The 27648-nt window shown below is 40.2% G+C and overlaps 1 long non-coding RNA gene across 1 annotated transcript; it reads left to right on the top strand.

Moving 5' to 3' along the window:
* On the top strand, positions 1 to 27648 carry LOC143260133 (uncharacterized). Its single transcript, XR_013034241.1, has 2 exons — positions 1 to 41; positions 27119 to 27648. It is a non-coding gene; the product is annotated as an uncharacterized LOC143260133 (long non-coding RNA).

Genomic DNA, 27648 nt, shown 5'->3' with positions numbered 1-27648 from the left:
GCTTCGTGGACGGAGGTATTTATATGAAATCATGGCAAATGGTAAGTAGAGGTCCCATTCTTCATATGACTCGATGTATTGTTTTAGATGTTCTGTTAATACAATATATGGCTCCTTTTTAACGATCCATCTCGGCAACATGTAGCATTAGTTTCCCAAGAAACTAGTGTTTTCATCTATCGAAATGGATTTTGGTGTCTCACGTATTGCAATGAAATGACTCGCGGACGCGTCAGCTATTATCATGGCTTTAATATCTGATAAAGCAACTGCTAACCAATACTTTTTTAAATTGTCTCGCATAGTTAAAATGTAGCGATTTCCATTGATTGTTTTTGGAAGTAGTCCAAATGTGTCGATGGCAAGTTCGTCAAAAGGTTCCAGAGATGTGTCCGTAATAATCACGGGTTGACGGGTTTTGTTCTGATAAGTGAACGAATGAATTCTTGTGAATCTTTTCTCATTTCGGGGCAGTGATATTTTTCTTTTAACCCTTTCGGTACGGAGGACCTGGCCGCGGTTATACATTCGTGGAACGAGGAAGTTTTTCGCAAGAGTGGTTGCTCTGTCCGACAGCGTAAACCGCGAAAACATGTTTTGCGGCATTCATAGAAATCTCGAGCGTGATTGACACTAAACTTTTCATTCGGACCGCGACATCGGTGACTGACGCGGAATTTAACGTGTTTGAAAAACATTTCTAAAATGTTTATACTGCTTAGTCGTAACCTAAACCAATCCTCGGCAGAAAACCGATTTCGACGGTATCTTATCTCGCCGATCAGACGGAAGGACAGACAACAAAACAGGCATGGCGCTTAACGTTTTAAAATCATATCTTTTTCTTTACAGTACATTAATTAAAGTAAATGGCATTGATATAAATAATATGGTCCAATATTACAAAATTAAAATAAATAACAAAATTAATAGTGTAACATAATAAATAATAAAACTAATAGTGAAATATAATCAACGACAAAACTAATAGTGTAACTTGGTGTGATAGTTTTCGAAACAAGGGGAAACGCGCAAGCCCACATTACATTGTTCGCACTGATACTTGGATTCACGTCTCACACCACCAGCCGCACATACAACACATCTTCGTTTTCGATCTTTTTTCCCCGACTGATATATCGAAGGAAAATGTCCCCCTGTGAGCCGATGATATTCATGATTCTTGTGTTATTTTTATTTTTCTATTTTTCCTTAATCAACTGAAGGTGAAATTTCGCCATTGGGATTTGTTTTTTTGTGGTGTGCTTATATAGGCAGTATGCGTTTTGGGCTTTAGAACAATTTCATTTTTTCTTGACTTCTTAGGTACTTCTGCAAATTCTGCGGTTTGGATAGTGAAAAGCATATAAAATTTCTTTCTATCAAACCATTTCATTGCAAACAGATTTTCAGATGAGCGGAACACTGCCTTTCCTTTTTTCAATTTATCAGTTATTTTAAGCATCTCTTTCCGTCTTCTTTGCACAGTGCCACAAGCGTTCGTACTTTTTTCGTGGGGTAGGTTGAACAATATGGGACTGGAAAACCAGTTATCCAGATAAATACAATAGTCTTAGTTGCCAACCCAATGGCCTTTGTTTAGAAAAGGTTGCAAAAGCGACATTATAAAGTTCCCTGGCTTTCCAATATATTGATATTCGGTAGCTACAGTAGCACTAGCCCCACAATAAATGATTATATCTTGGATATAATCCGTCTTGCAGTCACAAAGTGGGAATGATTTTATACCAAACCTACTCCTTTTCGAGGGAATATATTGTTTAAATGAGAGACGGCCTTTGTAGAGGAGTAGACTTTCGTCTATACATAACCGCTGGTATGGCTGAAATGCATTGATAAAAAGATGTTCGTAGCATTTCCACTACTTCATTTATTTTGTATAAACGATCAGCAGTGCGACCGACTATGTCCGTAAAATGCAACACTTTCAATAATGAAAAGTAGCGATCTCTACTCATAATTTGACTGAATATATCGCTTCGGAGAAGCTTATCTTTAGACCAATATTCATTTAAGGATAGCTTTTTGGTTCGCGTCATTAATAACGACGCAGCAATAAAACAATATAATTCATCCACTTCCATCCCTTCTGAACCCTTCTGTCGACACCAGTAATTGTTTGTTTTTTCCACAATAAATTTAACTAAATCTTCAGAAAAAAGTAGTCTGAAGTAATCCAAAATTCTCGACGAACGATTTAAATTGTTCCCAACTACTCCCGAATGATGTGGCGTAACATCATGAATTTTTGGACTGAGCTTCTTTGATGTCCATTTGATGCTAGAAGGAGTATCAATTCGTACTTCAGGCTCTTCTGCTTCTTCAGATTCTGAGGTGCTAAGTACACGTGCTCGATTGTTCCTCCTTTTGCGAAATGCTAAATTATATTGATTTTCTTCATCAGAATCTCTTTTGGAATCAATGATTTCTTTTATTCATTGTTCTCCTTTCAAGCGTTTTACACTCATCCTGAAGGGAACTAAATTCAAATTGTAAGTTATACATTAAAAAAATTAACGATATAAGCAAACATTCCAATTTGTTTTTCGTAGCTTATCTATATATTATAAAACATATATAATTAAGGCACGCTGTTGACTGTTACTAATTATATATTATAATGGAACGATTAGAACAGCCGGGAATTTTAAACACAGAATAGTAAAGTAATGTGTACTATAGAGAGTAATCATACCCACATAACTTTCCGTTGGTGCTGTTCACGGTGTCCACATAAAGTGCCCACATAACTTTCCGTGGATGCCGCCAATAGGCGGCGGTAGTACCGAAAGGGTTAATTGATTTAAGGTTTCCGTTACACCCTTGTGACCTGCGATTAATCTACTGCAAGCTTCTCCTATTAATTTTCATCGAATTTCATCTGCTGGTGTGACAATGTTATTCGTGTTCGTAGGTTGTGGCAAAACTGGGCTAATATCTGGTTCGTCTCCATCAGTTGAACTGCTGTTCTCCTGGGATTTAGATTCGCAATCAGGTATAGACTAAGTTATACTTGGTTCACTGATCTTGGCAGGTGAGATTATTGGTAGATGTAATGGCGTAGATGAGGCTCCTGGGAGATTGTAGATGAGTGGTGTTTGCATCATTGTTTCTTCTAATCTTGGCTTCGCTGTTATCACAGTTTCATCTATTGAATTGCGTTTGCAAAAGATGCTTGGGTCGTCGATTTGGTTATTTGGATATTTGGACGTTTGGCTCTCATCGAGAGTGTGGGTTGTGGATGTCTTAAATGAATTTAACGCTGTCTTAAATTCCCACGTTTTCGACGTTATGTTCGACGTTCTTTTCCTGTGGCTGAATAATTATTCTTGAGCGAATTTAAAGTACGTGAAAGATAAGCTATGAAAAATATGTCAGGAATGTTCTTCGTATGTCACACTTCCAGTGAGCATTTTCTATGACTTCAATCAACTTTCTACTTGACATTATTAAAACCCCAGAGTAACCATGAGAAGAAAATAAAATAAAACATTTGTCTACAAACTCCTATTAAAATTTGGACGAAACACGCAATAGAAATTACAAAAATATTAGTTTGTATAATTGCCTAAGTATTCTCCATGTTTTTTATTATGTTGACTTATATGACTAGACATTTTCGGAATAATAGAGAATGTTACCTTTCATCTTTTGTAATACACTGGTTTACACTAACCGATGATTTTCGAAAAAGGATTTCATAATTTTGGTATTTTAAATAATGTTGTACACATAATAAATCATCTCATAGGTGTACTTTAAAAGTAGCTGAAAAAATTCTTTTTAATGATAATATAATAATTTAAATCTCTGTAGTTTCGGGAAAATACTCTTTATATTATACTATGTTGTAATACCACATAGTGTTTGTTTTAATTAGTTTTATTTAATCTGATCTTATTTTTATTAATAAATATTTAGCGTTATTTATGAAACTTACATTTATAGGATAGTAATGCATAAATGCCAGCTGAAAACGTGATCATTTTCTTATATCATTATACTCGAGGTAGGAAAGTTAATTCTTAATTCTATCAATTCAAAAGAATTCTGCAGTATTTATGGAGTATTTTTTGTTTCCAATAGATCATTTTGGACATATGTTGCACAATGTAGTCATCGAGACGAGTTTTTATATTTTTTCGATCGGATGTATAATTTACACATTTTTGTCCCGATGTCGCGTTCAGTTATGGTTCGTGAAAGAAATTATTCGTAATAAGACTTAATTCTGTTTGTACTATGCACAGTATTGAACTATAAGAATTATACATATATCTGTTTGAACTGTTCAAACGAACACGGTAACATACAGTGTATTTGTATGTATGATAATAAGTTTGCTCGAAAAAATTTGGACGCAAATTGTTATATTAATTTTAATGTACAATTCATAACTCCTACTATCGTATAGTTTAAAGCTAACGAGAAGACTTTTGCGACGAACATGCCCGCGCTGTTTATAGTCATCTCCTCGTCAAATCTGAATAGTGCATATAGCGGCTTGAGTACGAATCATGCATAATTAAAGTATGGATAGTAAAGTATTATTATACTACTTTCATGCTTACTATAGCGAAGACAACCTACAAAATTGACATCACTTTTTTCATCACTTTTTTAAATCGTGGGTTTAAACATCAATGTAGAGTATTATCAGAATCTGAATCATAATGTTTTATGTGAAATATTATATAATAGAATGAACCATCTACATCTCACAGTTGTATGTATTTACGTAACCGGAGGATGAAGTTTTGGAAATATGTAGTACCCGGGAAGGCTCATAAAGTGCAGAAATAAGTTAAATGTTCGACAATTTCCAAAATTACTAGTTTATTATTCTTCTCAAATTTCCAAATATGTTGCAAATGTATCTTTTCGTTGGGAAGGATGTATTGGAGGAAGGATTGGAAGGATGAATTGGATAGTGGACTGTATGGTAAAAAACGCTGGTGTAATAACGCTAAATATGTTTTAACCAATAAGATTCGTACAGAGGAGGTTATCGATGATATACAATAGAATGATGAAATGTGACGATGTGTCGTGAAGGTCATGAATGATACGATTAAGCGATCAATTTATGGCTACAAAGCTGTATCGAAATTTGCAAGCGCAATCGGTTGTAGCGAAGCTAGGCTGCAAGCGCAAAAGTATTACAAGCGTAACGTGAATCGCGTGCACAATAGCAGAGAAGAATTACAAGCGTAACTATATGTATCTACGTAACAGTAGCTGCTAACTCATGACAAATGAAAACTAACCACGGTCGCGGTGTGAGGGCCTATTTATTTCGTTGTGAATATTGAAAACTAAGCAGAACTGAATGTTCGTTACAGTGTACGATGGCAATGCCCTAACGAACAACGTTGCATGGGAAACGACGGAAAATAAATAATGGTCGCGCTAGAATTCTTATGCATCGATCCAAGTGATACCAGTAAAGAGGAGGTAATCGACTGGCGATTTAAAATTGATCGATTTGATTTTAGACACACGAGACTATTTTCTTCAGCGTACTGGATCTGTATTGGAAAATTTATAGTTGGGTCGGGTTGTTGCTTCACAAATTTCCAATATTCGGAATCAGCAACGGAATCGCCAACATCTAATTTCACCACAAATGAAGAGTTGCATTAAATGGAACATTCAGATTGAGAATACTCCATTTTTTATTACTGCAGAGCTGTGCATTCTTGGTAGTTTGCAGGTCATTTCTTGTACTCTACGCGCCCGAAATAACTAAATGAGTTTCTGTAGTGGTTATGATATAGAGGAAGAAAAGCAGTGCAACACCCACTCTTATGTTATTCATCGAAACCAAATTATTCGAAATGCATTAATGATACTACTGCAGCTTGGTTTCAGTAGTCGAAGAAAACTATGGCTGGGCTATTAATTATCTCATATCTTTCGATATTGGAGCGATGCTTCCCTAAGTATTAATTATAGGTAAATATAGCCATTTTCAAAGCATGTTCACAACTATCAATCTCAATTTCCAAAGTATTTGGAAATTTGGTTCCATAATTTCAAATAGTGTGATATACATAACCAGAAATGTAACCTGCAGTGGATACATTCTCAATAAACGGGCAACAAATATTAATCACATAATGAAAAATACCAAGATTGCACGATTCCTACTAAACATTCAAGTGGAAATTTAGAAAGCAGGAATTTGTTTGCTTGAAGATTTACGGCTTTAATCGTCACCAAAAACCGATTGGATCAATATGGAGATTGAGTGATGCAGTTTTCATGTCAAGATTCACGTCAGTGTTCAGCAGATATCTAGAAGACTGGTTCTTCTGCTTGAGACTTTGTATGGCGCGATTGCGGAAGTAATCAACAAGAAAAGGAAGACTACATTGATCTGAATTTCGATGTACTTTTGGAGCAAGGATTTGAGATTTGATGTTGGATCTTTCATACCGAACTTTCCTGAATTTGGTTAACAGTCTGAAACATTTACTTCTCGGGGTGAACAGGATCGGAAGTGATTGTGCGAAGTCGTGTATATTATCTATGAATCAAATTGTGCAGTAATGGCACTAAACGTCATGTAGAAGCAAACTTGAAATCTGAATCGGTAATTTTTATTTACACGTCATTATTTGCTGTTGCTTTCCATTAGTTAAAAACTTGCAACCATGTTTGGATAACAAGCAATACAGCTTCAGAGGATTGATTGCCTTGCTACTTATTTCTACATTCAAATCCTACTGTCACTAGAGATATTGCTTTCTTGAGTACGTTGATCAATTTACCGTCTGCTTCCGATTCTGACACGATTAAATCAAATACTCTAGATTTATAAAAATCCATGTTTATATGATCAATTTGGAACATTCATTCGATGAAATTGATAATGCAGATTTTCTAGTTGTAGCAAATTTTGCGAGGATATAACCTTGTTGTCTATTAAGTAAGCTAGAGTAGGTATGTCGAATCTTTTCGAGCAAACTCAAGCATTTATAGTATTACAGAGTTAATGCAATTAATAAACTTATTCCTGAGGTTTTTCATAGTAGTGTTATTGGTTTAAATAGGTCTATGATTTATATCGAACAGTATTTATCGCAGTTATTCTTGTGAAATGGAATCGCGTTGTATATTATGTGTTTGAGTACGAACGCTGTGTATTTCGAACCTGCAATTTGGTACTATCACTGATTGTGAGACACTGCATTGGTTTAGGTTGAAGTACGGAAAAGACTCGGCCAGGAAAGTAATTTTTCATTCTTATTGGAGGTTTTGTAAACGTTTTTAAAAAAGACAGAAATGGTAAATGTTTATTGTTTACATAACAGTGCAATAGATTTCTCGCAATATTTTGGGTCGTAACATTCCAATTTCAAAAAATCCTTCTCGCTAACATTGTTTCTATGTGAAATGAAGTTATTTGCATAATTTGGGCTTGATCGAGTTTCGGAAATGCGTTCGAGACTAGTTTCGGAATGACAATATTTTTTAAGTAATTTTGACATTTTCGAATTTTGTGAACCTCATAGATTATTTAAAACATTATATTTTATTTAGGACAGTAATTTAAATTGTTAGAATATTCAAAAATCTTATTTCTCTATAATCAAAAATAATAAATTATCTTTGATATAATTAATCAAGTTAATGCGAATGAACTCCTGGGGCGAATTTTACTTCTCTATTATATCGTATTCTATAGATGCTATTTTTATCGTTGCTATATAGGATGCTCTTTTCTACTGGTACGTTTCGAAATGTGGTTCTGATGTTTTCATGACACTCAACAACTATCTGCTACCATCACGGAAGTTGTCGAGTCGTCTCATCGGATACAGATAACGGCTTTGATTGTGGTAGGCTTCAGCGAGGTTCGTCGTGATTTGGTAGAATGACATCATCCATTGGTTCGTTGAATTCCAAGAAATTTCTGAGAATTTACCTTGTCTTGGTACTGGAATTTTAAAGTCTAATGAACATTCGTTGATACGTAATACATATGTGGCATTATTGTTAATTGTACCGTTATTTGTTAATTAAATTTAGATCTTACATGTGCAATTTTCAATTTGTTAGTGTGTACTATACGTAGATTACCTCCAATTAGTATTTCTATTCGGCAAGATTTCTACAACTTTGTGTGGACTACTATATTGGTTACAAAATTTTCCTATTTTAGACTCTTTCATAAGTTAAATTAAATCTAATGGTTCATAAACTTCTTTAATTTGCAAATTTGAATTTTGTCGTCGTTTTCTATTTAACATTTCATCATGATTTTTAGGACTAGAATTTATTATATCGTTCGTCGATAATTGTTCGACAGGGATTTCAGGTTGTGACGGTGCTTCTTGAGCTTCGGGAGTTGGGATGCGTAGATTATCTTCTCTTTGAAGATAATCAATATTATCGTTTTGATAATCTTGAGAAGACAGATCGACATCGAAAGTTAATGGTTCGCTATTGTGTTCGTCGCGGCCTAAATCATTTTGCGGGATATTTTCGGAGGGAACGTTCTTTACGGCAGACTTTTGAATGTCGTTCGCGCTGAAATTTTCGAGGAACTTTACATCGCGCGCGATTTCTACCCGTTTTGCATCCTTATTTCATATTCGATATCCCTTCGAACATTCGGAATACCCGACGAAAGTCCCCTTTCGCGAAGGTGGTTCAAACTTCCCTTTATTCGGATCGTTATTTAGAAAATAGACGTCGCATCCGAAATCGCGAAAGTGTTTAACGACGGGCAGCTTCCCGTAAAGCCTCTCAAAAGGAGATTTTCTGGCTGTAGCTCTTGACGGACATCGATTACGAATATGATTCACCGTCGATACGGCTTCTGCCCAATAAGATCGCGGTAGACCGGATTGCGCGATTAGACATCTCGCCGTTTCTACTATCGTCCGATTCTTCCACTCGGCTACCCCGTTTTGCTGTGGATTGTATGCGACCGATAACCTACGTTTAATCACGTTATCGCTTAAGAACTTATCAAACCGCGAATTTATATACTCCTTCCCATTATCCGATTGTAGGAATTTCATCTTGCGACCGGTCTGATTTTATATATAGTTCTTGAATTCTCGGAACGCATCAAATACTTGGTCCTTTGACCTTATAAACCGAACTTCGCACCACCTAGAATAATCGTCAATGAACGTGACGAAATATCTGTTACCTGCGTGTGAGTGCGTTCGCATGGGGCCGCAGACATCGCTGTGAATTATTTCTAAGACTTCCGTCGCACGCTTCGATTGTTCCGCAAACGGCGTTTGCGTCATCTTATTTTCGATACAAATTTCGCAACACAATGTCCGTTTAAAATCTTCAACGTTGCCACTCGGTATGATGCACTTCCGCCTCGCTTCCAGTAGATCCTGTTGATTTAAATGTCCAAGCCGCCTGTGCCATATCTCGAGCTCGTTGTTCCGTTGCGACTTCGCTGCGTCCTCGTCTGCTGCCATGGCCCTGTGTGTGGACCCTTTTTTCGTCACGTAATATAGGCCATTTTTACGAATGGCGGTCAAATTGTTATTGCCTTTACCATCGATGACTTTGGCTTGATCTTTTGTGAAAAGCACTCTGTATCCACGATCCGTTATTTTCCTGACCGATAACAGGTTTGTTCTTAGGTCCGGTACTTGCAGAGCGTCTTCTAGCGTCAAGTTCTTTTCTGAACCCCTTTCATCGATAACTACGCGCAAAGTTCCACTCGCGTTAATGTTTGTCGACGCATTGTTTGCAAGATTTAATTTTCCATGCAGCCTTTTGTCGATATATTCGAAGCTATTTAGATCCTTGCACAGGTGAGGCGTGCTGCCACTATCCGTCGCTCAACCACCCCGTTATTCACTCGTGTTATTTCGCATTTTTGCCCGAATTCCGACGTTGTGTAGAAGGAGATATCGCTGCTAGCACCTTTAGCCGAGTGTCTCGTGTTTCTACCCTTGCGGCACTCGGATGCTATATGGCCGAATTTCCGACATCGAAAACATTTCGGTTTTGAGCGGTCGTCATCGGTATATTTTCCGCAGCTCTGTTATAATTATTTTTCCCATAATTTGGTCTTACACGTCTTCCGGCAACCATAGCGTTAGGCACTGTGTCACACGATTCATTTTTGCGTGCGTCGCTTTCTTCGATGATCTTAATTCGAAGAGTATCGGGAGGTGGCAACTCATCACGCGACTCAATTGCACAGCGTAAAATTTCGAAACTCTGTGGCAAACTATACAGCAACAAAATTGCCAGCAAATCTGCGTTGATATCCACGTCCATTTCGTGTAGTTTGTCGACAGCATCAAAGAATTTCCTGAGGTGTTCGCGAACATCTTCGCCCTCGTTCATGCGCGTAGCTTTACGCGCAGGCCCCCGTGATTGATAGATCTGCTCGAGTTTCCGCCATACCTCGTTCGATGTTCTACAATCCTTTATTTGTTTTAATTCCGACGGATTGATCGACAGTATTATATCAGATTTTGTCTTTTTTTTTTTTTTTAAAGTAAGTTTATTTTTCTCATTTCAGTCATAATATACAGAGAATAATCCTACTTAAAAATACTTTTAACATTAATAATAAAAATTTTGATAGCCATTAGTTATCAATTTGGATAAACTCTATAGCTAGCTATGGTAATATGATATGTTTTAGGCACGTTATTAGGGCGAGAGATTTATATGCTATCAGTCTTGTATCGTTAGTTGTTAGTAAAAGAAAAGGAAGAGTCTTAAAAAAACTTTTACCATCTATCTTAAATATGACTTAGGCTAATTAAAACATAAATAAATAAGGCAGTAGGTGTGGGATGAGGAGTTGGGATGGGTGGGTTAGGGTTCGGAGGATCTATTTACAAGGGAACTTAAAACTAATGTTGCTGTTAAGCATTTTGCGCTATTTAAGGATTATATACAGGTCTTAAGACAATCACTGATAATAACTAATGACCTTTGTTTTTCCGGAACTTAGTCTATTTTTTCACTTTTTACGGGTTCTTCTGCGGAGTTCGTCAATGCGCCTGGCGTCGTTAGCTAGCTAGGAGTAATCTTTGTTTAGTCTATCCCTGTCCATTTTGTCCTTGATAGAGAGTGCTGTTGAGTAGTTGGATTGTTATCGTATGTATTTGTTGTCGTCTGGATTGATTTTCTTATTAGCGGAGTGTCTATTCCTATGGTAGATTATGGGTAAGTTATGTTGATCTTGGATTATTCCATTATGGTCACAGAAGAGGAACAGCTCTGGGGGTATGTAACCTGAGCTTAACTTGTTGGGGGTCGTCTCTTCTTCCGTTTTCATTGTGTCTATTATTATTTGATTTTTGGTGTGGCCAATCCTGCTGAAGTAATTTCGGGTGAGTTTTAAGTTGAAGCAGTCTATTCTTGGTATATCAGCTTTTGTGTATATTTTATTGTTACTGATTCTTTTGGTGTAATTTGATTCAGCTGTTCTATATCGGCCGAGGCATGTTCTTAAGCATGATCTTTCAAATCTTCTTATTTTTTCTATAATTGTTGGCCCGGTGTTCCAGAATATGGGTGCGGCATACGTTAATATGGGTCTAACTAATAGCTGGTAGCAAATAAGTTTGGCTTTGGTGGAAAGATTTTTGTTGTAGAAAAGTCTAGAGTTAGCTTTGAAGGTTCTTCTGGCTTTGTCCAGTTGCGTAATGTGGTGTTTGTTCAGTCTTAGTAGATGATCCAGTTGTACTCCTAGATATTTTACTAGCTTTTTGGGGGGGATTTCAACAGTTTCGTTAGTGTGAATGTTTTTAGCTGTGATTGTTGCTTTTTCTATCTTTACTACGTTTGAGTATTTGATTTGTTTTACCGGTCTGCGGAAGAATATTAGCTCACTTTTGGTGGGATTAATTTTCAAGTTCCAGTTTTTATAGTAGTCAGTGATGTGGTTTAATGTCATTTGTAGTGAGTTTTTGATTTGTCCTACGTCCGTGTCAGCTTTGTAGATTATTAAGTCGTCCGCGTAGGCAATCGAGTGTAGTCTGTCTACGGTGTTGAGTCCGAATTCGTTTATAACTTCGCTATTATAAATGTTGAAGAGTATTGGTGATGTTACTGTTCCTTGTTGTAGGCCTTCTGAGATTTTGAATGTGGTGGTAGACATTTTCGTTCCGTCCCATATGCGGAACGTTTTTCCTTTGGTCATATTTGCTATTAGTAGGATTAGTCCTGCTGGAAATTGGTATTTGTCTAGTTTATGAATTAGCCCATTATGCCAAACTGAATAGAATGCTTTTTCAAGGTCTAGCAATATTGCCCCCACTGTCAGTCCGTTGTGTAGGTAATTGTTGAGGTCAGAAGTTAATTTGTGAATTGCGTGTGTGGTAGAAAGTTTATTCTTAAATCCGAATTGGTTATCTGGTATAATATTGTGATCAAATGTTCGTAGTGAGACTAATGGGTCTGTAGCTTTGTGGCTCTTCTGGGTTTTTACCTTTTTTTAGTATCGGTAGGATTTTAGCTTGTTTCCATCTGTTTGGGTAATAGGCGTGGTCAATTGCATTATTAAAGAGTATCGTGTATTCTATTATGATGGTTGTCGGTAGATTTTTGATGGCAATTGATGGGATGTTGTCCAGCCCTGACGAAGTCTTATTATTTAGCTTTTTGATAATTTCGCTTACTTCACTGCAAGAAATGAAATGATTGGTTTCTTTATCCAGGTGTACTGGCCTGTATGCTGGGTTAGCGTCTGTGAATGTTGTAAAAGTTGCCTTTGTATCTGTCATTCTTTTTGCTATTTTGCTGTATTTGTCTGTTGTTTCGTCGTATCTTGGTGAATTTATTCTTTCCAGATACTTTCCTATTATCTCGAGTTTAGTAATCGGATCTGTAATGTAAAGTTCGTTGTTGTCGGTCCTGTCTGGTAAAGTTTTCGCTACTTCTTTGTTAAATTCGTTTTTGTTAATATTAAGTCTGAGGTTTTCGATGCTAATGTGTTTTTGTGGTCTCAGTATCCTGTTAATGGTCGGGAAAAATTCATTGGCGTTCTTGAAGTTTATATTTTTAATGATGGAGGCCCAGTATGCGGTTGCAGCTTTAGAGATTTCAATGTGGAGTTTTTTATTGAGTATTTTTATTGTCCGTTTAATTCTGTTTGTCTCTTGTCTGCTGTGCTTGCTCGAGCTTTGGTACCTGATGAAATACAACTTTGATACTAGGCATGACTTTGCCGCGTGTAGTTTTTTTTAGTGTTATTGCTAATGTATTTTTGACAATAATTTGTATTGCTAGGTTTATTTGTTGAGACTATTTCTTTAATTGTTTTTGTGATAAGCAGTTCGAGGTAGCTGATACCTTCGTCTATTTCATTTATCGCGAGATTCCTATTATCCGGTAGTTTATTTTTTAGGTACTTATCGGCCCGTTTGGCGTATTTTCGCCAATTAGTTTTTTTATAGTTGAATGAGTGGGGTTTAGGAGGAGTTGGTGTTATTCCTTGGAACAGTGTGGTTGGTTCTATTGCGAATGTTAGTGCATTATGATCGCTATCGTATGGGTTTGTCCTTATTTTGTTGTTGTTGAGGTTCAGTATTTCCAATCTGCTGTCTGTTATGCAGTAATCCAGGAAAGAGTTTGCTTTGGTGTACGTAGGGTTGGCAGCTGCGTAGATTGTTGTTTTACGTGATATACTGTTGTCGACCTCCCATTGTAGTAATCGTCTGCCCCCGTCATTCGTGTTTGAATCACCCCATTGTGTATTTCTGGCGTTTATGTCGCCGGCTATGATGAAGAAACTATTTTCGTTGTCCAGATGAAAGTCTTTGTAAAGTTGTTCGAACTCGATTATGAATGTGTTTTTTGTGGATTGTGGGGCGTATATGCTGAAGATGAGTAATGTTTTTTTTGAGTTTACTATTATTTTTATCACTGTGTATTCTATGATTCTATTTTTCTTTGAGTTTGGGTATGGGACCATGGTGTAATTGATGTTGTTTTTTATAACTATTGCAGTACCTCCGCCTCTCGAGTTTGGAGCTCTGTCTGTCCTAATTATGTCGTAGTTGTTTAATTTCAGTTTGTGTTTGTTGTTAAGTTTGGCTTCTGAGATCAGTATAATGTCGTGTTTGTAAGCTTCAATATATTTTTGTAAGTCTAGTCTTTTCTTAATTGTGCACAGTGAATTTACATTTATCGCTGATATTTTGATTGGGTTGCTGGTGGTTGTGTGAGCCATTACTCGATTGACCATTGTGCTAAGTAATCGATTCTCAGTGTATTTTGGGTGATTTTATTATTGAAATCGACTAGTTGCTCTTTGATTTCGTCTAAGCTACTTCTGAATATATCAAGTATTTGGCTTATATTTATGTTGTTGCGGTTATTATTGTCCGTTACTTGAAATTGTGTTCTTTCGTTGCTGTTGGTCAGAATTCTTGGGGGTAGGGGGGTTGGGGTGGGGGGGGGGGTGAGCCTTTCGTTTCTGGTGTGTGTTTCGGGTTGTGCCATATGTTGTGTGTATGGAATTCTATTGTTTTTTGTGATGTTTGCGTATGAAATACTCGGGTCAATTTGTCTGTGAATTTTTTGTGTTTTTTCGAAAGCTTTTCTGTTTTTGTTTTCGTGTTCTTGCTTCTTCATGTTCATTATCATAAACATATATGGGCAGCCCAGGTAAGAGGCCGGGTGCCCATTTTCCCCGCAGTTAGCACATTTTAGCACGTTTTTATTACCTGATTTCTCGATTTTGCATTTTCCCGGTTTATGGCTTTGTGCGCATTTGACGCACCTGTACTCCATGTTGCAGTTAGACCTGGCGTGACCTACTCTTTGGCAGTTTTTGCATTGGAAAATTTTAGGCTTTCTAAGCCTTTCCCATCTTATTGATTGGCTTAGCAGTTTTTTGATTTTGAGTAGCTCCGGATGATTGCTATTTTTGTCTATTTGCACTATAAAATGGTATTTATTGCTATTTGTGCGGTCAAATTGTAGTTTGTTAATTTTGGTTATGCTTATGTTATTGATTTTGAGTTCTAATGCAGCCATTACCTCAGCTTCATTGAAGCCCCCTCGAATGCCCTTAAGGACGAATGATTTGTTTTTAAGATGGCTTGGGGTGAAGGAGTGGAATTGGAGGTTATTTTCCTTCAGGATTTCCATGCTTTTAACCACTTGCGGTGCAAAGAAATTCTCGGTTGCGCGTGCCAGAACAATCGAGCGGGAATCACTTCGCGGCGCGTTCAGCGGGTGAGTTCCAGAAGAGAATATAAAGAGGCAGAAGGATAAAATTACATCTGTATCAATACTAAATTTATTTATTAATAATCTTGTAGGGTGTGATACTTTTCAAAACAACTTGGAATGTGTAACGCTACAAGACATGTTTTACACTCCCATATAGTTTCACTCCGTTTTTTATGTTTAGCGCATACTACGCACCTCCGTTGTGGATTTTTTTTGGCGTTTGTAGGTGGTATATTTCTTGGGAAATGTCCCCATTGCTTCGCTTGTAAGCGACTCGGAGCATTTCCAGCAGACATCCTTCCACGTCTTTGGTAATCAGGAAGACATACTGTTTCTAAAATCTGTTCGGCTACATCGATTCGAAACTTCGAAAAAGAATACTTTTTACATTTTGGTATTTCCATTTTTTTGCAATATAAAATATATGAATTGAGCAGTGCCATATCTGCTACGTAAAAAAATATTTTTTTATAAGTTTTAACGTATTTTCTCATTAATTTAAAAGATGATAAATAACTATCTTGCAGATCCACTCCACCCATACCCTCATTGTACTCCAAAACGATGTTAGGCTTTGTTGTAAGGCTATTATTATTTTTCCACCTCTTTTTTTCCACTTCGATCATCTCAATTTTTGTATGTTTCGTGGACATTACATATATGTCTTTTTTGTCTTTCCATTTTGCAACCAAAATTCCATTACAGGAGCGCGATATCACGTCAGAACGTTTTAGTTTTGCAGCTGCGAGTTCTTTAGGCATATTCTTCCTATTGCATCTCACTGTTCCTGTGGCATTAATTTTTCTAGACTGTAACTTTTGAAATAGGCTTGGCGAAGAATACCAATTGTCCAAAAATAGAGTATGCCCGTAACCAGTTAGTACTGTGGACATAAGCATTGTGACGCTTTCGGAGACACCTACATTCGCATTTCTGTCTAAATCTTGACCAGTGTAGATTTTGAATTTAATGCAATAACCCGACTTGGATTCACATAACTTATAAAATTTCACTCCAAAACGTGCTCTTTTGGACGGATTATACTGTTTGTACGAGATCCGACCCGTGTACTTCATTAGCGACTCATCTAACGAAATGTATTCCGCGGGAGTGCAAATATTTTGAAATTTCTCATTAAAATAATCGATTACACTCCGCACTTTACATAAACGATCGTCATTATCGTTTACAACTTCGTTATCAGTAAAGTGCAAAAAGCGTGAAATTTGTGCAAATCTCCAATAGGGCATTGTTTTTCGAAATATTGGTGTCTCGATTACGCTTCTTTTAGACCAATATGACTGCACAGTAGATTTTTTGACTTGGGACATCAAAATGCACAAAGCAAAATACGCATCTACTTCATCTATATTGGTGTCCCACCAAATGTCTTCAAATTTTCGTAATTTGCGGTTTTCATTTTGTAGTGTTTGACTGGCGTAACGATTAATTTCTGTCACAATAATTTTCCAAAAGTCTTCTGCTAATACTTCTCTTGTCATTTGTAAAGCTGTGACATTTTGCCCAACAAGAATATGTATTCTAGATATTCTTGAATATTCCTATACTTGCGTTATATTTTCCGCGTCTTTCCAAATCCATTCCTGGGATGAAACATTCCTTTCTCTATTCTCATTCTGAACATCTTCCTCGTCGTCAGATATAATTCTACGCCGATTCCGACGTGGAAAAACAATTTGTTCTAAATCACTGTCAGATTCTACATTGTCTTGTCTTTTCCGTTTATTTATAGAAATAACATCACTGGCTTCGCTATCACTTTCCATTTTACAGTCTGGGGTCAATACTAATAACTTTACACGATGAAGAGCAAGCAGAAACTGTGCCTCGGTAAAGAATTTTATTGAACAGTGGACATGCCACGCACGTCATTTATCTTTCTGTAACAATAGCCCAACGACGTGCGTAACACGTCGCTGGCGTTCCGGTAACAAAAGCATGTTGACGTGCGTGGCACGTCTTTCCACCACAAGTGGTTAAAGTGAGCAGACTCATCACTGGCGTTGAGCCTCACAGTATCTTCGTCTAGTTGTTTTACCATAAATGACTCTGTGTTAAGTTTATTTTCTGAAATCAATGCTATTATAGCTTTTATCTTTGATTTTGTTATATATATTGGTGGCATTCTGCCCTTCCCTTTTGGTGTGGTGACATTTTCGGGAGTCCCCTGCGTTTCTTTGTTCTCAGCGCACTCTGCCGCGAGGAGATTGTAAAGGGTGTCCCAAAATTCACGCAAGAAATAATTTTGATAGAAAACACAGGTTTATAATTAAAAATTGTAAATTTTTTATTGATTTATATAGTATACAGGGTTATGTATGGAATAGCATATCGGGTAAATGGCCTCCACGACTTTGCTGGCACATACGCACTCTTTTGTTGAAATTTTCCATGATTGTTTTGCATAAATGTGGCTGAATTTCGTTGATACAGCGCTCAATTTCCTCCTTCAAGGCGTGGGTGTTCGTGGGCTTGTTGACATAAACCTTAGACTTCAAAAAACCCCAAAGAAAAAGATCCAACGGCGTTAAATCGCATGATCTGGGCGGCCAATTCTGATCACCAAAACGGGAAATTACACGACCAGGAAATGACTCATGCAGTAATTGAATTGTTTCTCGGGCTGTATGGCATGTTGCACCGTCTTGTTGAAACCACATGCCGTCCACATCCATGTCTTGCAATTTTGGCACAAAAAACTGCATTATCATGTCGCGATAGCGAGCACCATTAACCGTTATTGTCTGACCAGCTGCATTTTCGAAGAAGAATGGTCCGATGATGCCTCCAACCCAAAATCCGCACCAAACAGTGACACGTTGTGGATGCATTTGTTTCTCAACAATCACTTGTGGATTTTCTGAACCCCAAATGCGACAATATTGTCGATTAACAAAGCCATCCAGATGAAAATGAGCCTCATCGCTGAAGATGATTTTGTTCGAAAAATCAGCATCCGCTTTTTGTTGTTCCATGATCCATTCAACGAACTCTCTTCGCTGTGCGTGGTCAGTAGGCTTCAGTTCTTGAGTCAATTGAACTTTGTAAGCATGAAGATGCAATTCTTGACCACGGCGCCGAATTGATGTTCCTGGACTCTCAGCAACACTCTCTCGAACTGCTTCAATGTTTTGTGTTGAACGACTTGTTGAAGGACGGCCAGACTGTTTAACCCTTTCGCGGCGGAGCGCTCTGAAATGAGTTGCGCTCTAAGCAGCCGATGCCAGATCGACCGCGCGGACAAAATACGCGAGTCGTTCCGAACGCGGTGTGCGGAGCTGATTTTGCTGGTCATTTCTCTAACGCGGCTGGCCGGCACGCCGATCAAACAATAATATTAATAATAATAACAATTTTAGTAATGTTTAACAATCTTTAATAATCTTAGATAATTTTTAATAATATTTCTTTGTGTGGTACAATCTAAAGCAGGGTTCAATACATAAACCAACTTTACAGTCTTTACATTCAAATCGTGTTTCGGTTCGCTTTTTGTGTTTGCTGCAAACCACACATTTCCGCCGACCGTTCTGCCGCTTTCCTGTGGGATTGATATATTTGGATGGAAAATGTGTTTGAACCAAACGTAACAGATTATCTTTGGATGCAGTTTGACCTCCAGACTTATTGTTACATATATTTTTATTTGAATATTTGAGTAGAATTTCTCTAATGAGACGTAAATGAAATTTCGCAAATGTTATATTCTGTTTTGACGTAATTTTGTAAAGTATGTAAGTATTGTAAATCGAAAGGTCCACCATATGGGAAAATAATTTCTTATACCATTTTAGAGTTTTACGAATAGTATTAATGGAATTTAAAATCATATCCGTTTTATCAACTGCTCCCATAACGCGATTATAGTCTACTACGACAGTTGGTTTTAGAATTGGTCTTCCCGTTTTAATATCATTTCTTTTTGTTTCTGTATACTCAGCAGAATGATAACTTGATAACATTAGCACTTTTCTTTTGTCCATCCATTTTAGTGCTAATAATTTATCCGTAGATTGAAATGCAACTTCGCCTTTGCATAATTTATTGGATATATTAGGCATTCCACGTCTGGTTTTCTTCACGGTTCCAAATGCATGTGTCCTATTGTGATGTAAGAGAGAAAATAATGCCGGGCTTGAATACCAGTTATCGGTGACCAAAACATGACCCTTATTTAGATACGGTTCCATCAACGTCATGACAATATTTCCTGATTTTCAAATTTCTGCTAAATTATTGTTTGTTATATCCGTGCGCGCTCCACAATAGACAATAAAATCTTGGATATATCCAGTATAACAGTCACAAATAACATACGACTTGATGCCAAATCTGTTTCGTTTCGAAGGTATATACTGCTTGAAGAAACATCGTCCTTTGAAAAGCAGCAAGCTTTCGTCGATGCATAAATACTTGTACGGCTAAAATGCTCGTGAAAAGGAATTTCGCAGTCTGTCGATGATGCTCCGAATTTTTATTAGCACGTCTTGATTTGTTGTTTTATTGTTATCATGAAAGTGCAGCATTTGTAATAGAGATTTATACCTGTCTTTTGTCATTATTCTTGGAAAATTTTCCGTTCGTAATAACTCGTCGGTTGAACAATATTCTTCTATTGATACTTTTCTTACTCTTGACATTAATATCGACAGAGCAAAAAATCGATATATTTCGGTAACTGTTGTATTTTTCCATGCCAACAATCGTGAGTGCCTACTGCGTACAGTTTTCGTAGTATAATAAGCATTGCTTTCTCTTACAATATGTTCAACCATATTTTCGGAAAGCCAAATTTTGTGCGCTCCAAAGAAATTGCCGCGGATCGATGTCTGGTAATTCCTCAATGTTCTCAGAATCAGATTCCGAACTACTTGGCATTAGGCGCTTTTTATTATATGCATTTGGAATTCTACCTTTCTATCCAATTTCTCTAAACATTTCAGACAGGTCAGAATCCGATGAAAATTCCATATCATCGTAGCTCATATTCGTCGTCCATTTATCCATGATTAGGGCAAAATTTGTGGATAATTATATTTGATTATGTAAAAAAAATCTTTGCACAAGAAGCGTATGCTGCTAGCACGTCAAAAACAAACGACTTAATGGACATTATTGGGCAGTTGTTGATAACAAACGAACGGTGCTTTCTTTCGAAGAGAGCGGCTCCGGATGGGCACCATCTGGCGCTGTTCGTTCGCAGCGGGTAAATTTGCCTGAGCGCCATCAGGCGCTGTTCGCTGAGAGTGAGCATCTATAGATGAGCGCCTAAAGGCGCTGTTCGCCGCGAAAGGGTTAAATCTGGGGCCGAAGTTGACGCCTAGGTATCTGACGGTCTTCTCCATTGCTATTGATCCATTCCCGATCTTGATCGTGGGAGGGCGCCTGATGTCAAGGAGTCCCTTGAGAAGGATCATTTCCGTTTTAGAGTCCGACAGATGCAGCTTGTGTTGCTTGCACCAGTCGGCTATGGTCTTCGTGGTAGCATTGCCTCTGACCTCGAGTTCCCTCCTGGAGTCGCCAGGGATCAGGACCAGGAGGTCGTCGGCATATGCTATGGTAATTATGTTGCAGCGAGCCAGAGTGTTTAGAAAACCGTCAAGCACCAGGTTCCAAAACCTCGGTCCCAGGACTGAGCCATGCGGGCAACCCTTTGTCACCCCTTTTTCTGCAATGTTATTATTGTTCTTGATCTGCACAGACCTCCCCGAGAGATAACTCTGGATAAGCCTGTACAGATTCGCCGGACAGTTGCGCTTCTTCAGGTTGTCCAGGGTTGAGGGCCACCAGACATTGTCGAATGCGCCAGCTATGTCGAATAGTATTCCAATCACGTATCTCTCTCGGCTTTATGAAGTGATCCGCCTGACTCTCACAATTGCTTCCTCCGTGGATCTGGCTGGACGGAAGCCGAATTGCTGGTCAGAGGTATGTGGGTGATTCTCAAAGATGCCTTTTAGTCTTCCTGCTATTAGCCTCTCCAGAACCTTGCTAAGGACCGGGAGGAGGCATACAGACCTGTAGGATTTGGGGTTGGCGGGGTCCTTTTCTTCGTTCTTCAGAAGAACTTTGACGTCCCTCCGCTTCCACCTTACCGGAAATGTCGCCGATGAGAGACACGTGTTGTACATATGTGTGATTTTCGCGTGTAGTATGGGCAAGGCCCTTTGTACTACTTCCGGTTCCATTGCGTCAATGCCTGGGGCCTTCCCCCTTTTCAGTTTCCGGATGGCCGTGTCGATCTCTGAAATGGTGAATGGAGTGGTGTCAGTAGTGTTGGGCGATTCGAAAACGGTGGACCGAAGTCGCCTGTGCTGTTGCGACTCAGTGCTCGTTTCATCATCAGGTACGAGGCTGCTCAGAAGCAGTGCAGCAGTGTCTTGCCATGTCATTGTGTGTGTGTGTGCTGTTGTCTGTGAGGTTGTTGCAAGCTTTAGCGGCGTGGACTTTCCTGGTTTGTAGTCTATAGACTACTCCCCAGGGGTCTTTATTCCCCTCAGTTGTCACAACGGAGAGGAGACAGATCGGTCGGTAGGACTTCGGGGCCTTCACGTCCTTGCCCTCTCCCTTCAGGAGCATTCTGAGGGAGCCCACCTTCCTGGTGGGGGGAAAGACGCCCCAACGAAGGCACCCGTTGAATAGACGAACTAGCTGTCCTAACATTACTTTCGCGGCGGCCTTCAGCGCTCGGACCTCGATGAGGTCCGGTCCTGGTGCCTTGTCATTTCCGAATGTATGGATCGCATCCACGACCTCGTCCGGTGAAAACGGAGAGGCGTCCGCGGTGTTTGGCGCGATTCGCACGTTCTCCCTAATCTCTCGCTGCGCGGGCGTGTCGTCTTCCGGCCGGTCGTCCGGGACGTGTGCTTCCAGAAGTTTGTTGGCTGTCTCTATCGCGCTCGTGGTATTGTCGTTGACTCGCCGGACGGTGCTGAGCACCCTCTCGACACGGAGCTTGTTCGCTTGCAGCTTGTACACGAAGCCCCAAGGATCCGTGTTCCCGTACGACGATACAAAGTTTCGCCAACTCTCGAGTTTCGCCCTCTTCACCTCTCTGCTGTAGTTCCGCAACGAAGTGCGGTACTCCAGCAGTTTTTGGAGGCGTGAGGACTCATCTCTTTCCTTCTGGAAGGCACGTCTCTGTCGGTAGACAGCCTTCTTCATGACCGTAAGCCCTTTCGTCCACCACGGATTGGACTTCCTGAACCTACGCTTTCTCGGCATTGACGCGGTGCAGGCATCTGTAATGATGTCTGTGAGCGTTTCTGCCATTCCTATTGTTTCCTCCGCTGACTCCAGGCTCAGGACTTCGAGCCTCGATCGTGAAAGATCGGACAGGATCTCGGAGAATCGTTCCCAGTCGGCCCGACGAGTGTCGAACCGAGAGTTCGCGACACCGCGAACGCTACGAATCTATTCTCAACTGAGGTTTCGAGTAACCTCAGGAGACCGTCGAACATAAGGTTCCAGCACGCGGGGCCGAGGACGGAAACTTGCGGGCATCCTCTTGTCGCGCGCTTGGAGATCCTTTCTGTTCCTACCGTGAGACTGACCTTAGGGTCCTCGAAGTAATTGGAGATTACCTCGAAGACGTTGCGCGGACAGTCTCGATCCCTAAGACTACCTAACACTAGGGGCCACCAGACATTGTCGAAGGCTCCGGAAATGTCGAAGAGTAGTGCGATCACATGCCGATGTTCGGTGTCATCGACCATGCGGCGCAACTCGACAATTGCATCTTCAGTCGACTTTCCGCGCGTAAACCCGTACTGTCTGCTGGAGATGCGTCCCGTCGCCATCGCCGTCTGCTCTAGTCTGCTCTTAAGGAGCTTTTCAAATGTTTTCCCGATCACGGAGAGGAGGCATATCGGTCGGTAGGACTTTGGGTCCTTCTCGTCCTTTCCTTCGCCTTTCAGGAGGATTCTCAGAAAGCCCACCTTCCAGGCGGAGGGGAAGGCGCCCCATCGAAGGCACCCATTGAATAATCGCGCGAGTTCCCCGAGGATTGTTTTCGCGGTGACCTTCAAGACTTGTACCTCAATGAGGTCCGGTCCTGGCGCCTTTTTGTTACCGAAGGAACGAATCGCTCCGGCCACCTCCCATAAGGAGAAGGGCGGGGCGTCGGCGGTATTCGGGGCGATTCGCGCCTCTTCCCGGAGAACCCTTTGTGTCGGCGAGTCGAGTTCAGGTCGGTTGTCAGGGACGTGGGCTTCCAGAAGCTCGTTGGCGGTTTCTAAAGCACCGGTGGTACTTTTATTGTTGCGCCGGAGTGTGCTTATTACTTTCTCTACACGGAGTTTATTCGCCTGAAGCTTGTATACGATGCCCCAGGGTTCCGTGTTCCCGTTCTACGTCACGAAATTTTACCAGCTTTCCTGTTTCGCCCTCTTCACCTCCCTGCTGTAGTTCCGCAACGAAGTACGGTACTCCTGCAGTTTTTGGAGGCAGGAGGGTTCGTCTATCGTCTTCTGGAAGGCACGCCTCTGCCTGTACACGGCCTTTTTGAGCTTAGTTAGCTCTTTTGTCCACCACGGGTTGGACTTCCTAAATTTCCTTTTTCTAGGCATTGACGCGGTGCAGGCGTCAGTGATGACGGCTGTGAGCGTCTCTGCCATTCTACCTACATCTTCCACCGACCCCAAACTCAGGACTTCGAGCCTCGACCGTGAGTGATCGGACAGGGCCACCGAGAACCGTTCCCAATCCGCTCGACGAGTGTCGAACCGAGAGTTCGCTGCTCCCTGATTTCCCGTCCCGGCCCTAGGTGCCCGCAGCCGGATGTCGATGGCGTTATGATCGCTAGTCGCCCATTCGCTTCTTATTCTCCATTCTCTGATATATGGGGCCATGGAGGGGGATGCCAAGGTAACGTCGATGTATGACGATCCTTTTGGCGTCCAGAAGGTGGGTGGTTGACTAGCGTCGCTAGCTACAGTTAATCTAAACGCGGAGACTAATCTTTCTAACTGCGCTCCCCTCTCGTCTGTGCTGTGCGGGCTCCAGAGCGAGGATTGCGCGTTCGCGTCGACTGAAATTATTATTCTCTTCCCCCTCAATGCCAGGAGTACCGTCTCCAAATGCTTGAGGTGCTTCTCTATCTCATCTTGTTGTTGGAAATAATAAGACACCGCGTAGAAGGAGAAGCCGGGGGCCAGCACTTCCGCACATGCGCAGTGCGGATTACTGAGCTGCGAGATAAAAGTGACCTCAAAGTGAGGGTTGGGGATGGCGACAGCGGCCCATGGGGAGTTGGTTTTCACCGTCGCCACCCTCACTCCGGTCCCTAATCCGTTTACCCTTTATTCTGCGCCTTGTCTGCTGACGTGTAGTTCCTGCAGGAGCAGGACGTCCAGCCGCTTTTGCGCTATAAGTTCCCTAACTTCGCCCGTTACTACAGCTGAACGTCGTATGTTCAGCTGTAGGATCCTAACTCCCGTGGTTACATTCACGATCGCGGGGCCGCGGTTTCTCGTTGGGGCTGGGGGGACGCGGGGGTTGGTTTTCCTAATATTCCCTATATTCACAGCGTCGCACCTTACGAGGTGGACGCGGACGGCGCGAAGACCGATCCCGTCCAATTGTTTATCCGAATCTACTCCTGTTGCATTGCCTAGGTCGTTACCGATGTCCCTCCTAATCCTAGCGGTTAATTCCGACGGGAGTCCCTGTGTCCGAGGCCCTAGCTTTGTATTTTGTGTCTGGCATTAATGGTTTTTTGAAAAATAACTTCCCGCCTTCGTCCTTTCTCGTTCGTTTTCCGTTCTCATGTCCGTCTGAATAGCATTGGTTCCCGTTACTTTGCTCTTCCTCTTTTGTCTTTTGTCTTTCGCTCCTTTTATCTTTTGTCTTTCGCTCCCTTGGGCTCTTCCGACCTTTCGAACCCTTTGTTTTCTTCTGGGTGTTATTACCCAGTCGGGGCACTACTCCCCTTTTGTTTGGGTGTTACTTCCCTTTTTTTTCTTTTATGGGCTCCACCCTGCCCATGGGCTCCCTCAGGCCCGATATCACCTGGCCTAGGCCCTACAAACACTTTTGGCTCTGGAAGGTGAGGTTGCCGACCCTCAAGCGTAGACACACAGTCAGGCCCCAGTCCTTTCGCAGCGGCAGCATTGGTTTCCCCGAAGTAGTAGCTAGAAGGTGGAATATTCCTTTTTTTTTGTTTGCTACGTCCTTCGGGGTACTCATAGCAGGAACCACGGGGAGGTCGCTGCTTGTTAGCCATGCGCCTCTAACCCATTAACGCCCAAAATGAAACTGCAGTATATTTTTCTATTGTTTTTCTATTTATTAGTCCATAAGGGATAAACTATGCTATATAAGAAGATAAAATGAAAAAAATATATTTACATATCAAGTTTTAGGGGTGTACTCAGCCGTGTACAATGGGCGCTTTAGGAGTGAAATTGTTTGAAACAAGGTCGTTCAACACATAGCGTTTTCAAACATATTTCGCAACGCCAGCGAATTCTTTGGTGACAGATAACACATCGCAATGGGTTTTCCATCCGTTCAGGATTATGACCATTATTGTTCCGACCCCCTAGTGCCGCTGAGGATGACGGACGGCTCTTAGTTTTCGTTGGACGTAAATAAGTCCGTGCAATAATTCGTCTGAAAGATAACTGGTCCATGTAAGTTATCTCTTGTTTAGTTTTACTGAGCAAAACATGTAGTCGCCAAGCATTTGATATCGCCATATCTAACAAATAGGTAAATATAACCCACCACCACTTTTTTCCTTTTATTGAAATCCGATAAAGGCTGATAGACTGATCCATTTGGTCAACTCCACCCATTCCTTTATTATAGTTGACAAACATTTTAGGTATATTTACGTCAACCTTCTGCTTTCTGATGTTACACCATCGTTTGACTTTGCCCAGAGGCTCTATGTCATCAAAATTAGTTCCCATTGTAACGACATTATTGTCCTTCCAACGTACCATAGTTATCTCATTCTTTGTATCAAAACTATAATCATATTCCGCCCTAGGCTTCTTCTTCATATTTTTTACTGTGATTAGGGGACATTTCTTCGTCCGATTCTCTCGAACGGTTCCAGTACTTCTAAAACCTAGTCTACCCAAATCGAGCAACAATTGATGATTGGTAAAAAAATTATCGAAATATACGATATGCTCTTTAGGAACTACAGGCATTTTAGCCAATAAAGATTTCACGACTCTCGCACCAAGGGTATCATTAGAAGGTTCTGTGGATTTTCCACAATAAACATCAAACGCGTAGCAATAACCATCTGAACCTGTCGCAGCCCACTTGCGATAACCAAATCTTACAGGCTTTCCTTGTATAAATTGTTTTGATGGATGACGCCCAAAATATTTGATCATGGACTCGTCCACAGACAAGCTTTCATGAAATACACCCCACTGACTAGAGTTTCGCTGAATCAAATCGCATAATGATCTGAGTTTGATCATTTTATCTTTCGAACCATCTATTAGACCGTTATCCACAAAATGAAGATTTCTTTTTATCTCCAAAAACCTATTGCGTGACATACAATTAGCAATCAATGGAACACCAAGGTCTTCATCCACACTCCAGTAAGCACGTTCAGATGGCAATTCATGGTAACCGGTCAGTATCAGTACACCAAAAAATTTTTTCAAACATGCACTATCAAGTTCAAAACCATGCCTATTATTTTGATTAGCGTACAAGACACTGTTAGTTGTTATCAAATCCATTACGTCCTGATCAAATATTTTTTCAAACAACATTACGGGATTGCAGTCTGCTAAGCTTTCAACAACGTATTTTTGTCTCTTTTGTATGATATCGGTAATTTCATAAGTAGAACTATAGGTTGGCTGAGTTTTCCTCCATACAGGTAAATGTACATCACATTTTTTGGCACGTTTTGCAGGAATAGGTCTTAGCGGCTCATCATCACTGTCGCTCAATTCCGAAACATCGTAGTCAGGATGACGCCGACCTACCTCAATAGTCCCTGGAACGTCCATAGGGAATCTTGAAGCCGCCAAATTATCTTCATTACCTTCTTCCTCATCACTCACCACAGCCGGATCTGGTGGCACTAATACCATATCGTACTCTTCATCATTGCTTTCATCAGCCATAATTGATTCCAAGGCTTCCTCCAGTCTCTTATAGCTGGTAAATACGTTCCGATTGGCCATTTCAACTTATAAGTAATACTGTAAACAAAACGAAATTTTAGTACGAATCTGCCCGCTGTACCCGCCTGTGTACAGCAAATGAAACAAACCCTACTTTACAAGTTTTGTAATAACCTTTAATTCTTATGTTATTATTACCAACACAAATAAATAGACTCCATAAAACTAAAAAAAGAAGTTGAAATATTTCACTATTTTTGATAAAAACCAACAAAATAATCTTACCTTGTATGTCGTGTCTGGACTCCGTATTTTA

This window comes from Megalopta genalis, chromosome 10, assembly GCF_051020955.1.
Source record: "Megalopta genalis isolate 19385.01 chromosome 10, iyMegGena1_principal, whole genome shotgun sequence".
Lineage (NCBI taxonomy): Eukaryota > Metazoa > Arthropoda > Insecta > Hymenoptera > Halictidae > Megalopta > Megalopta genalis.
The sequence above is the reverse complement of the archived record's forward strand: the minus strand, read 5'-3'. Positions and strand labels throughout refer to the sequence as shown.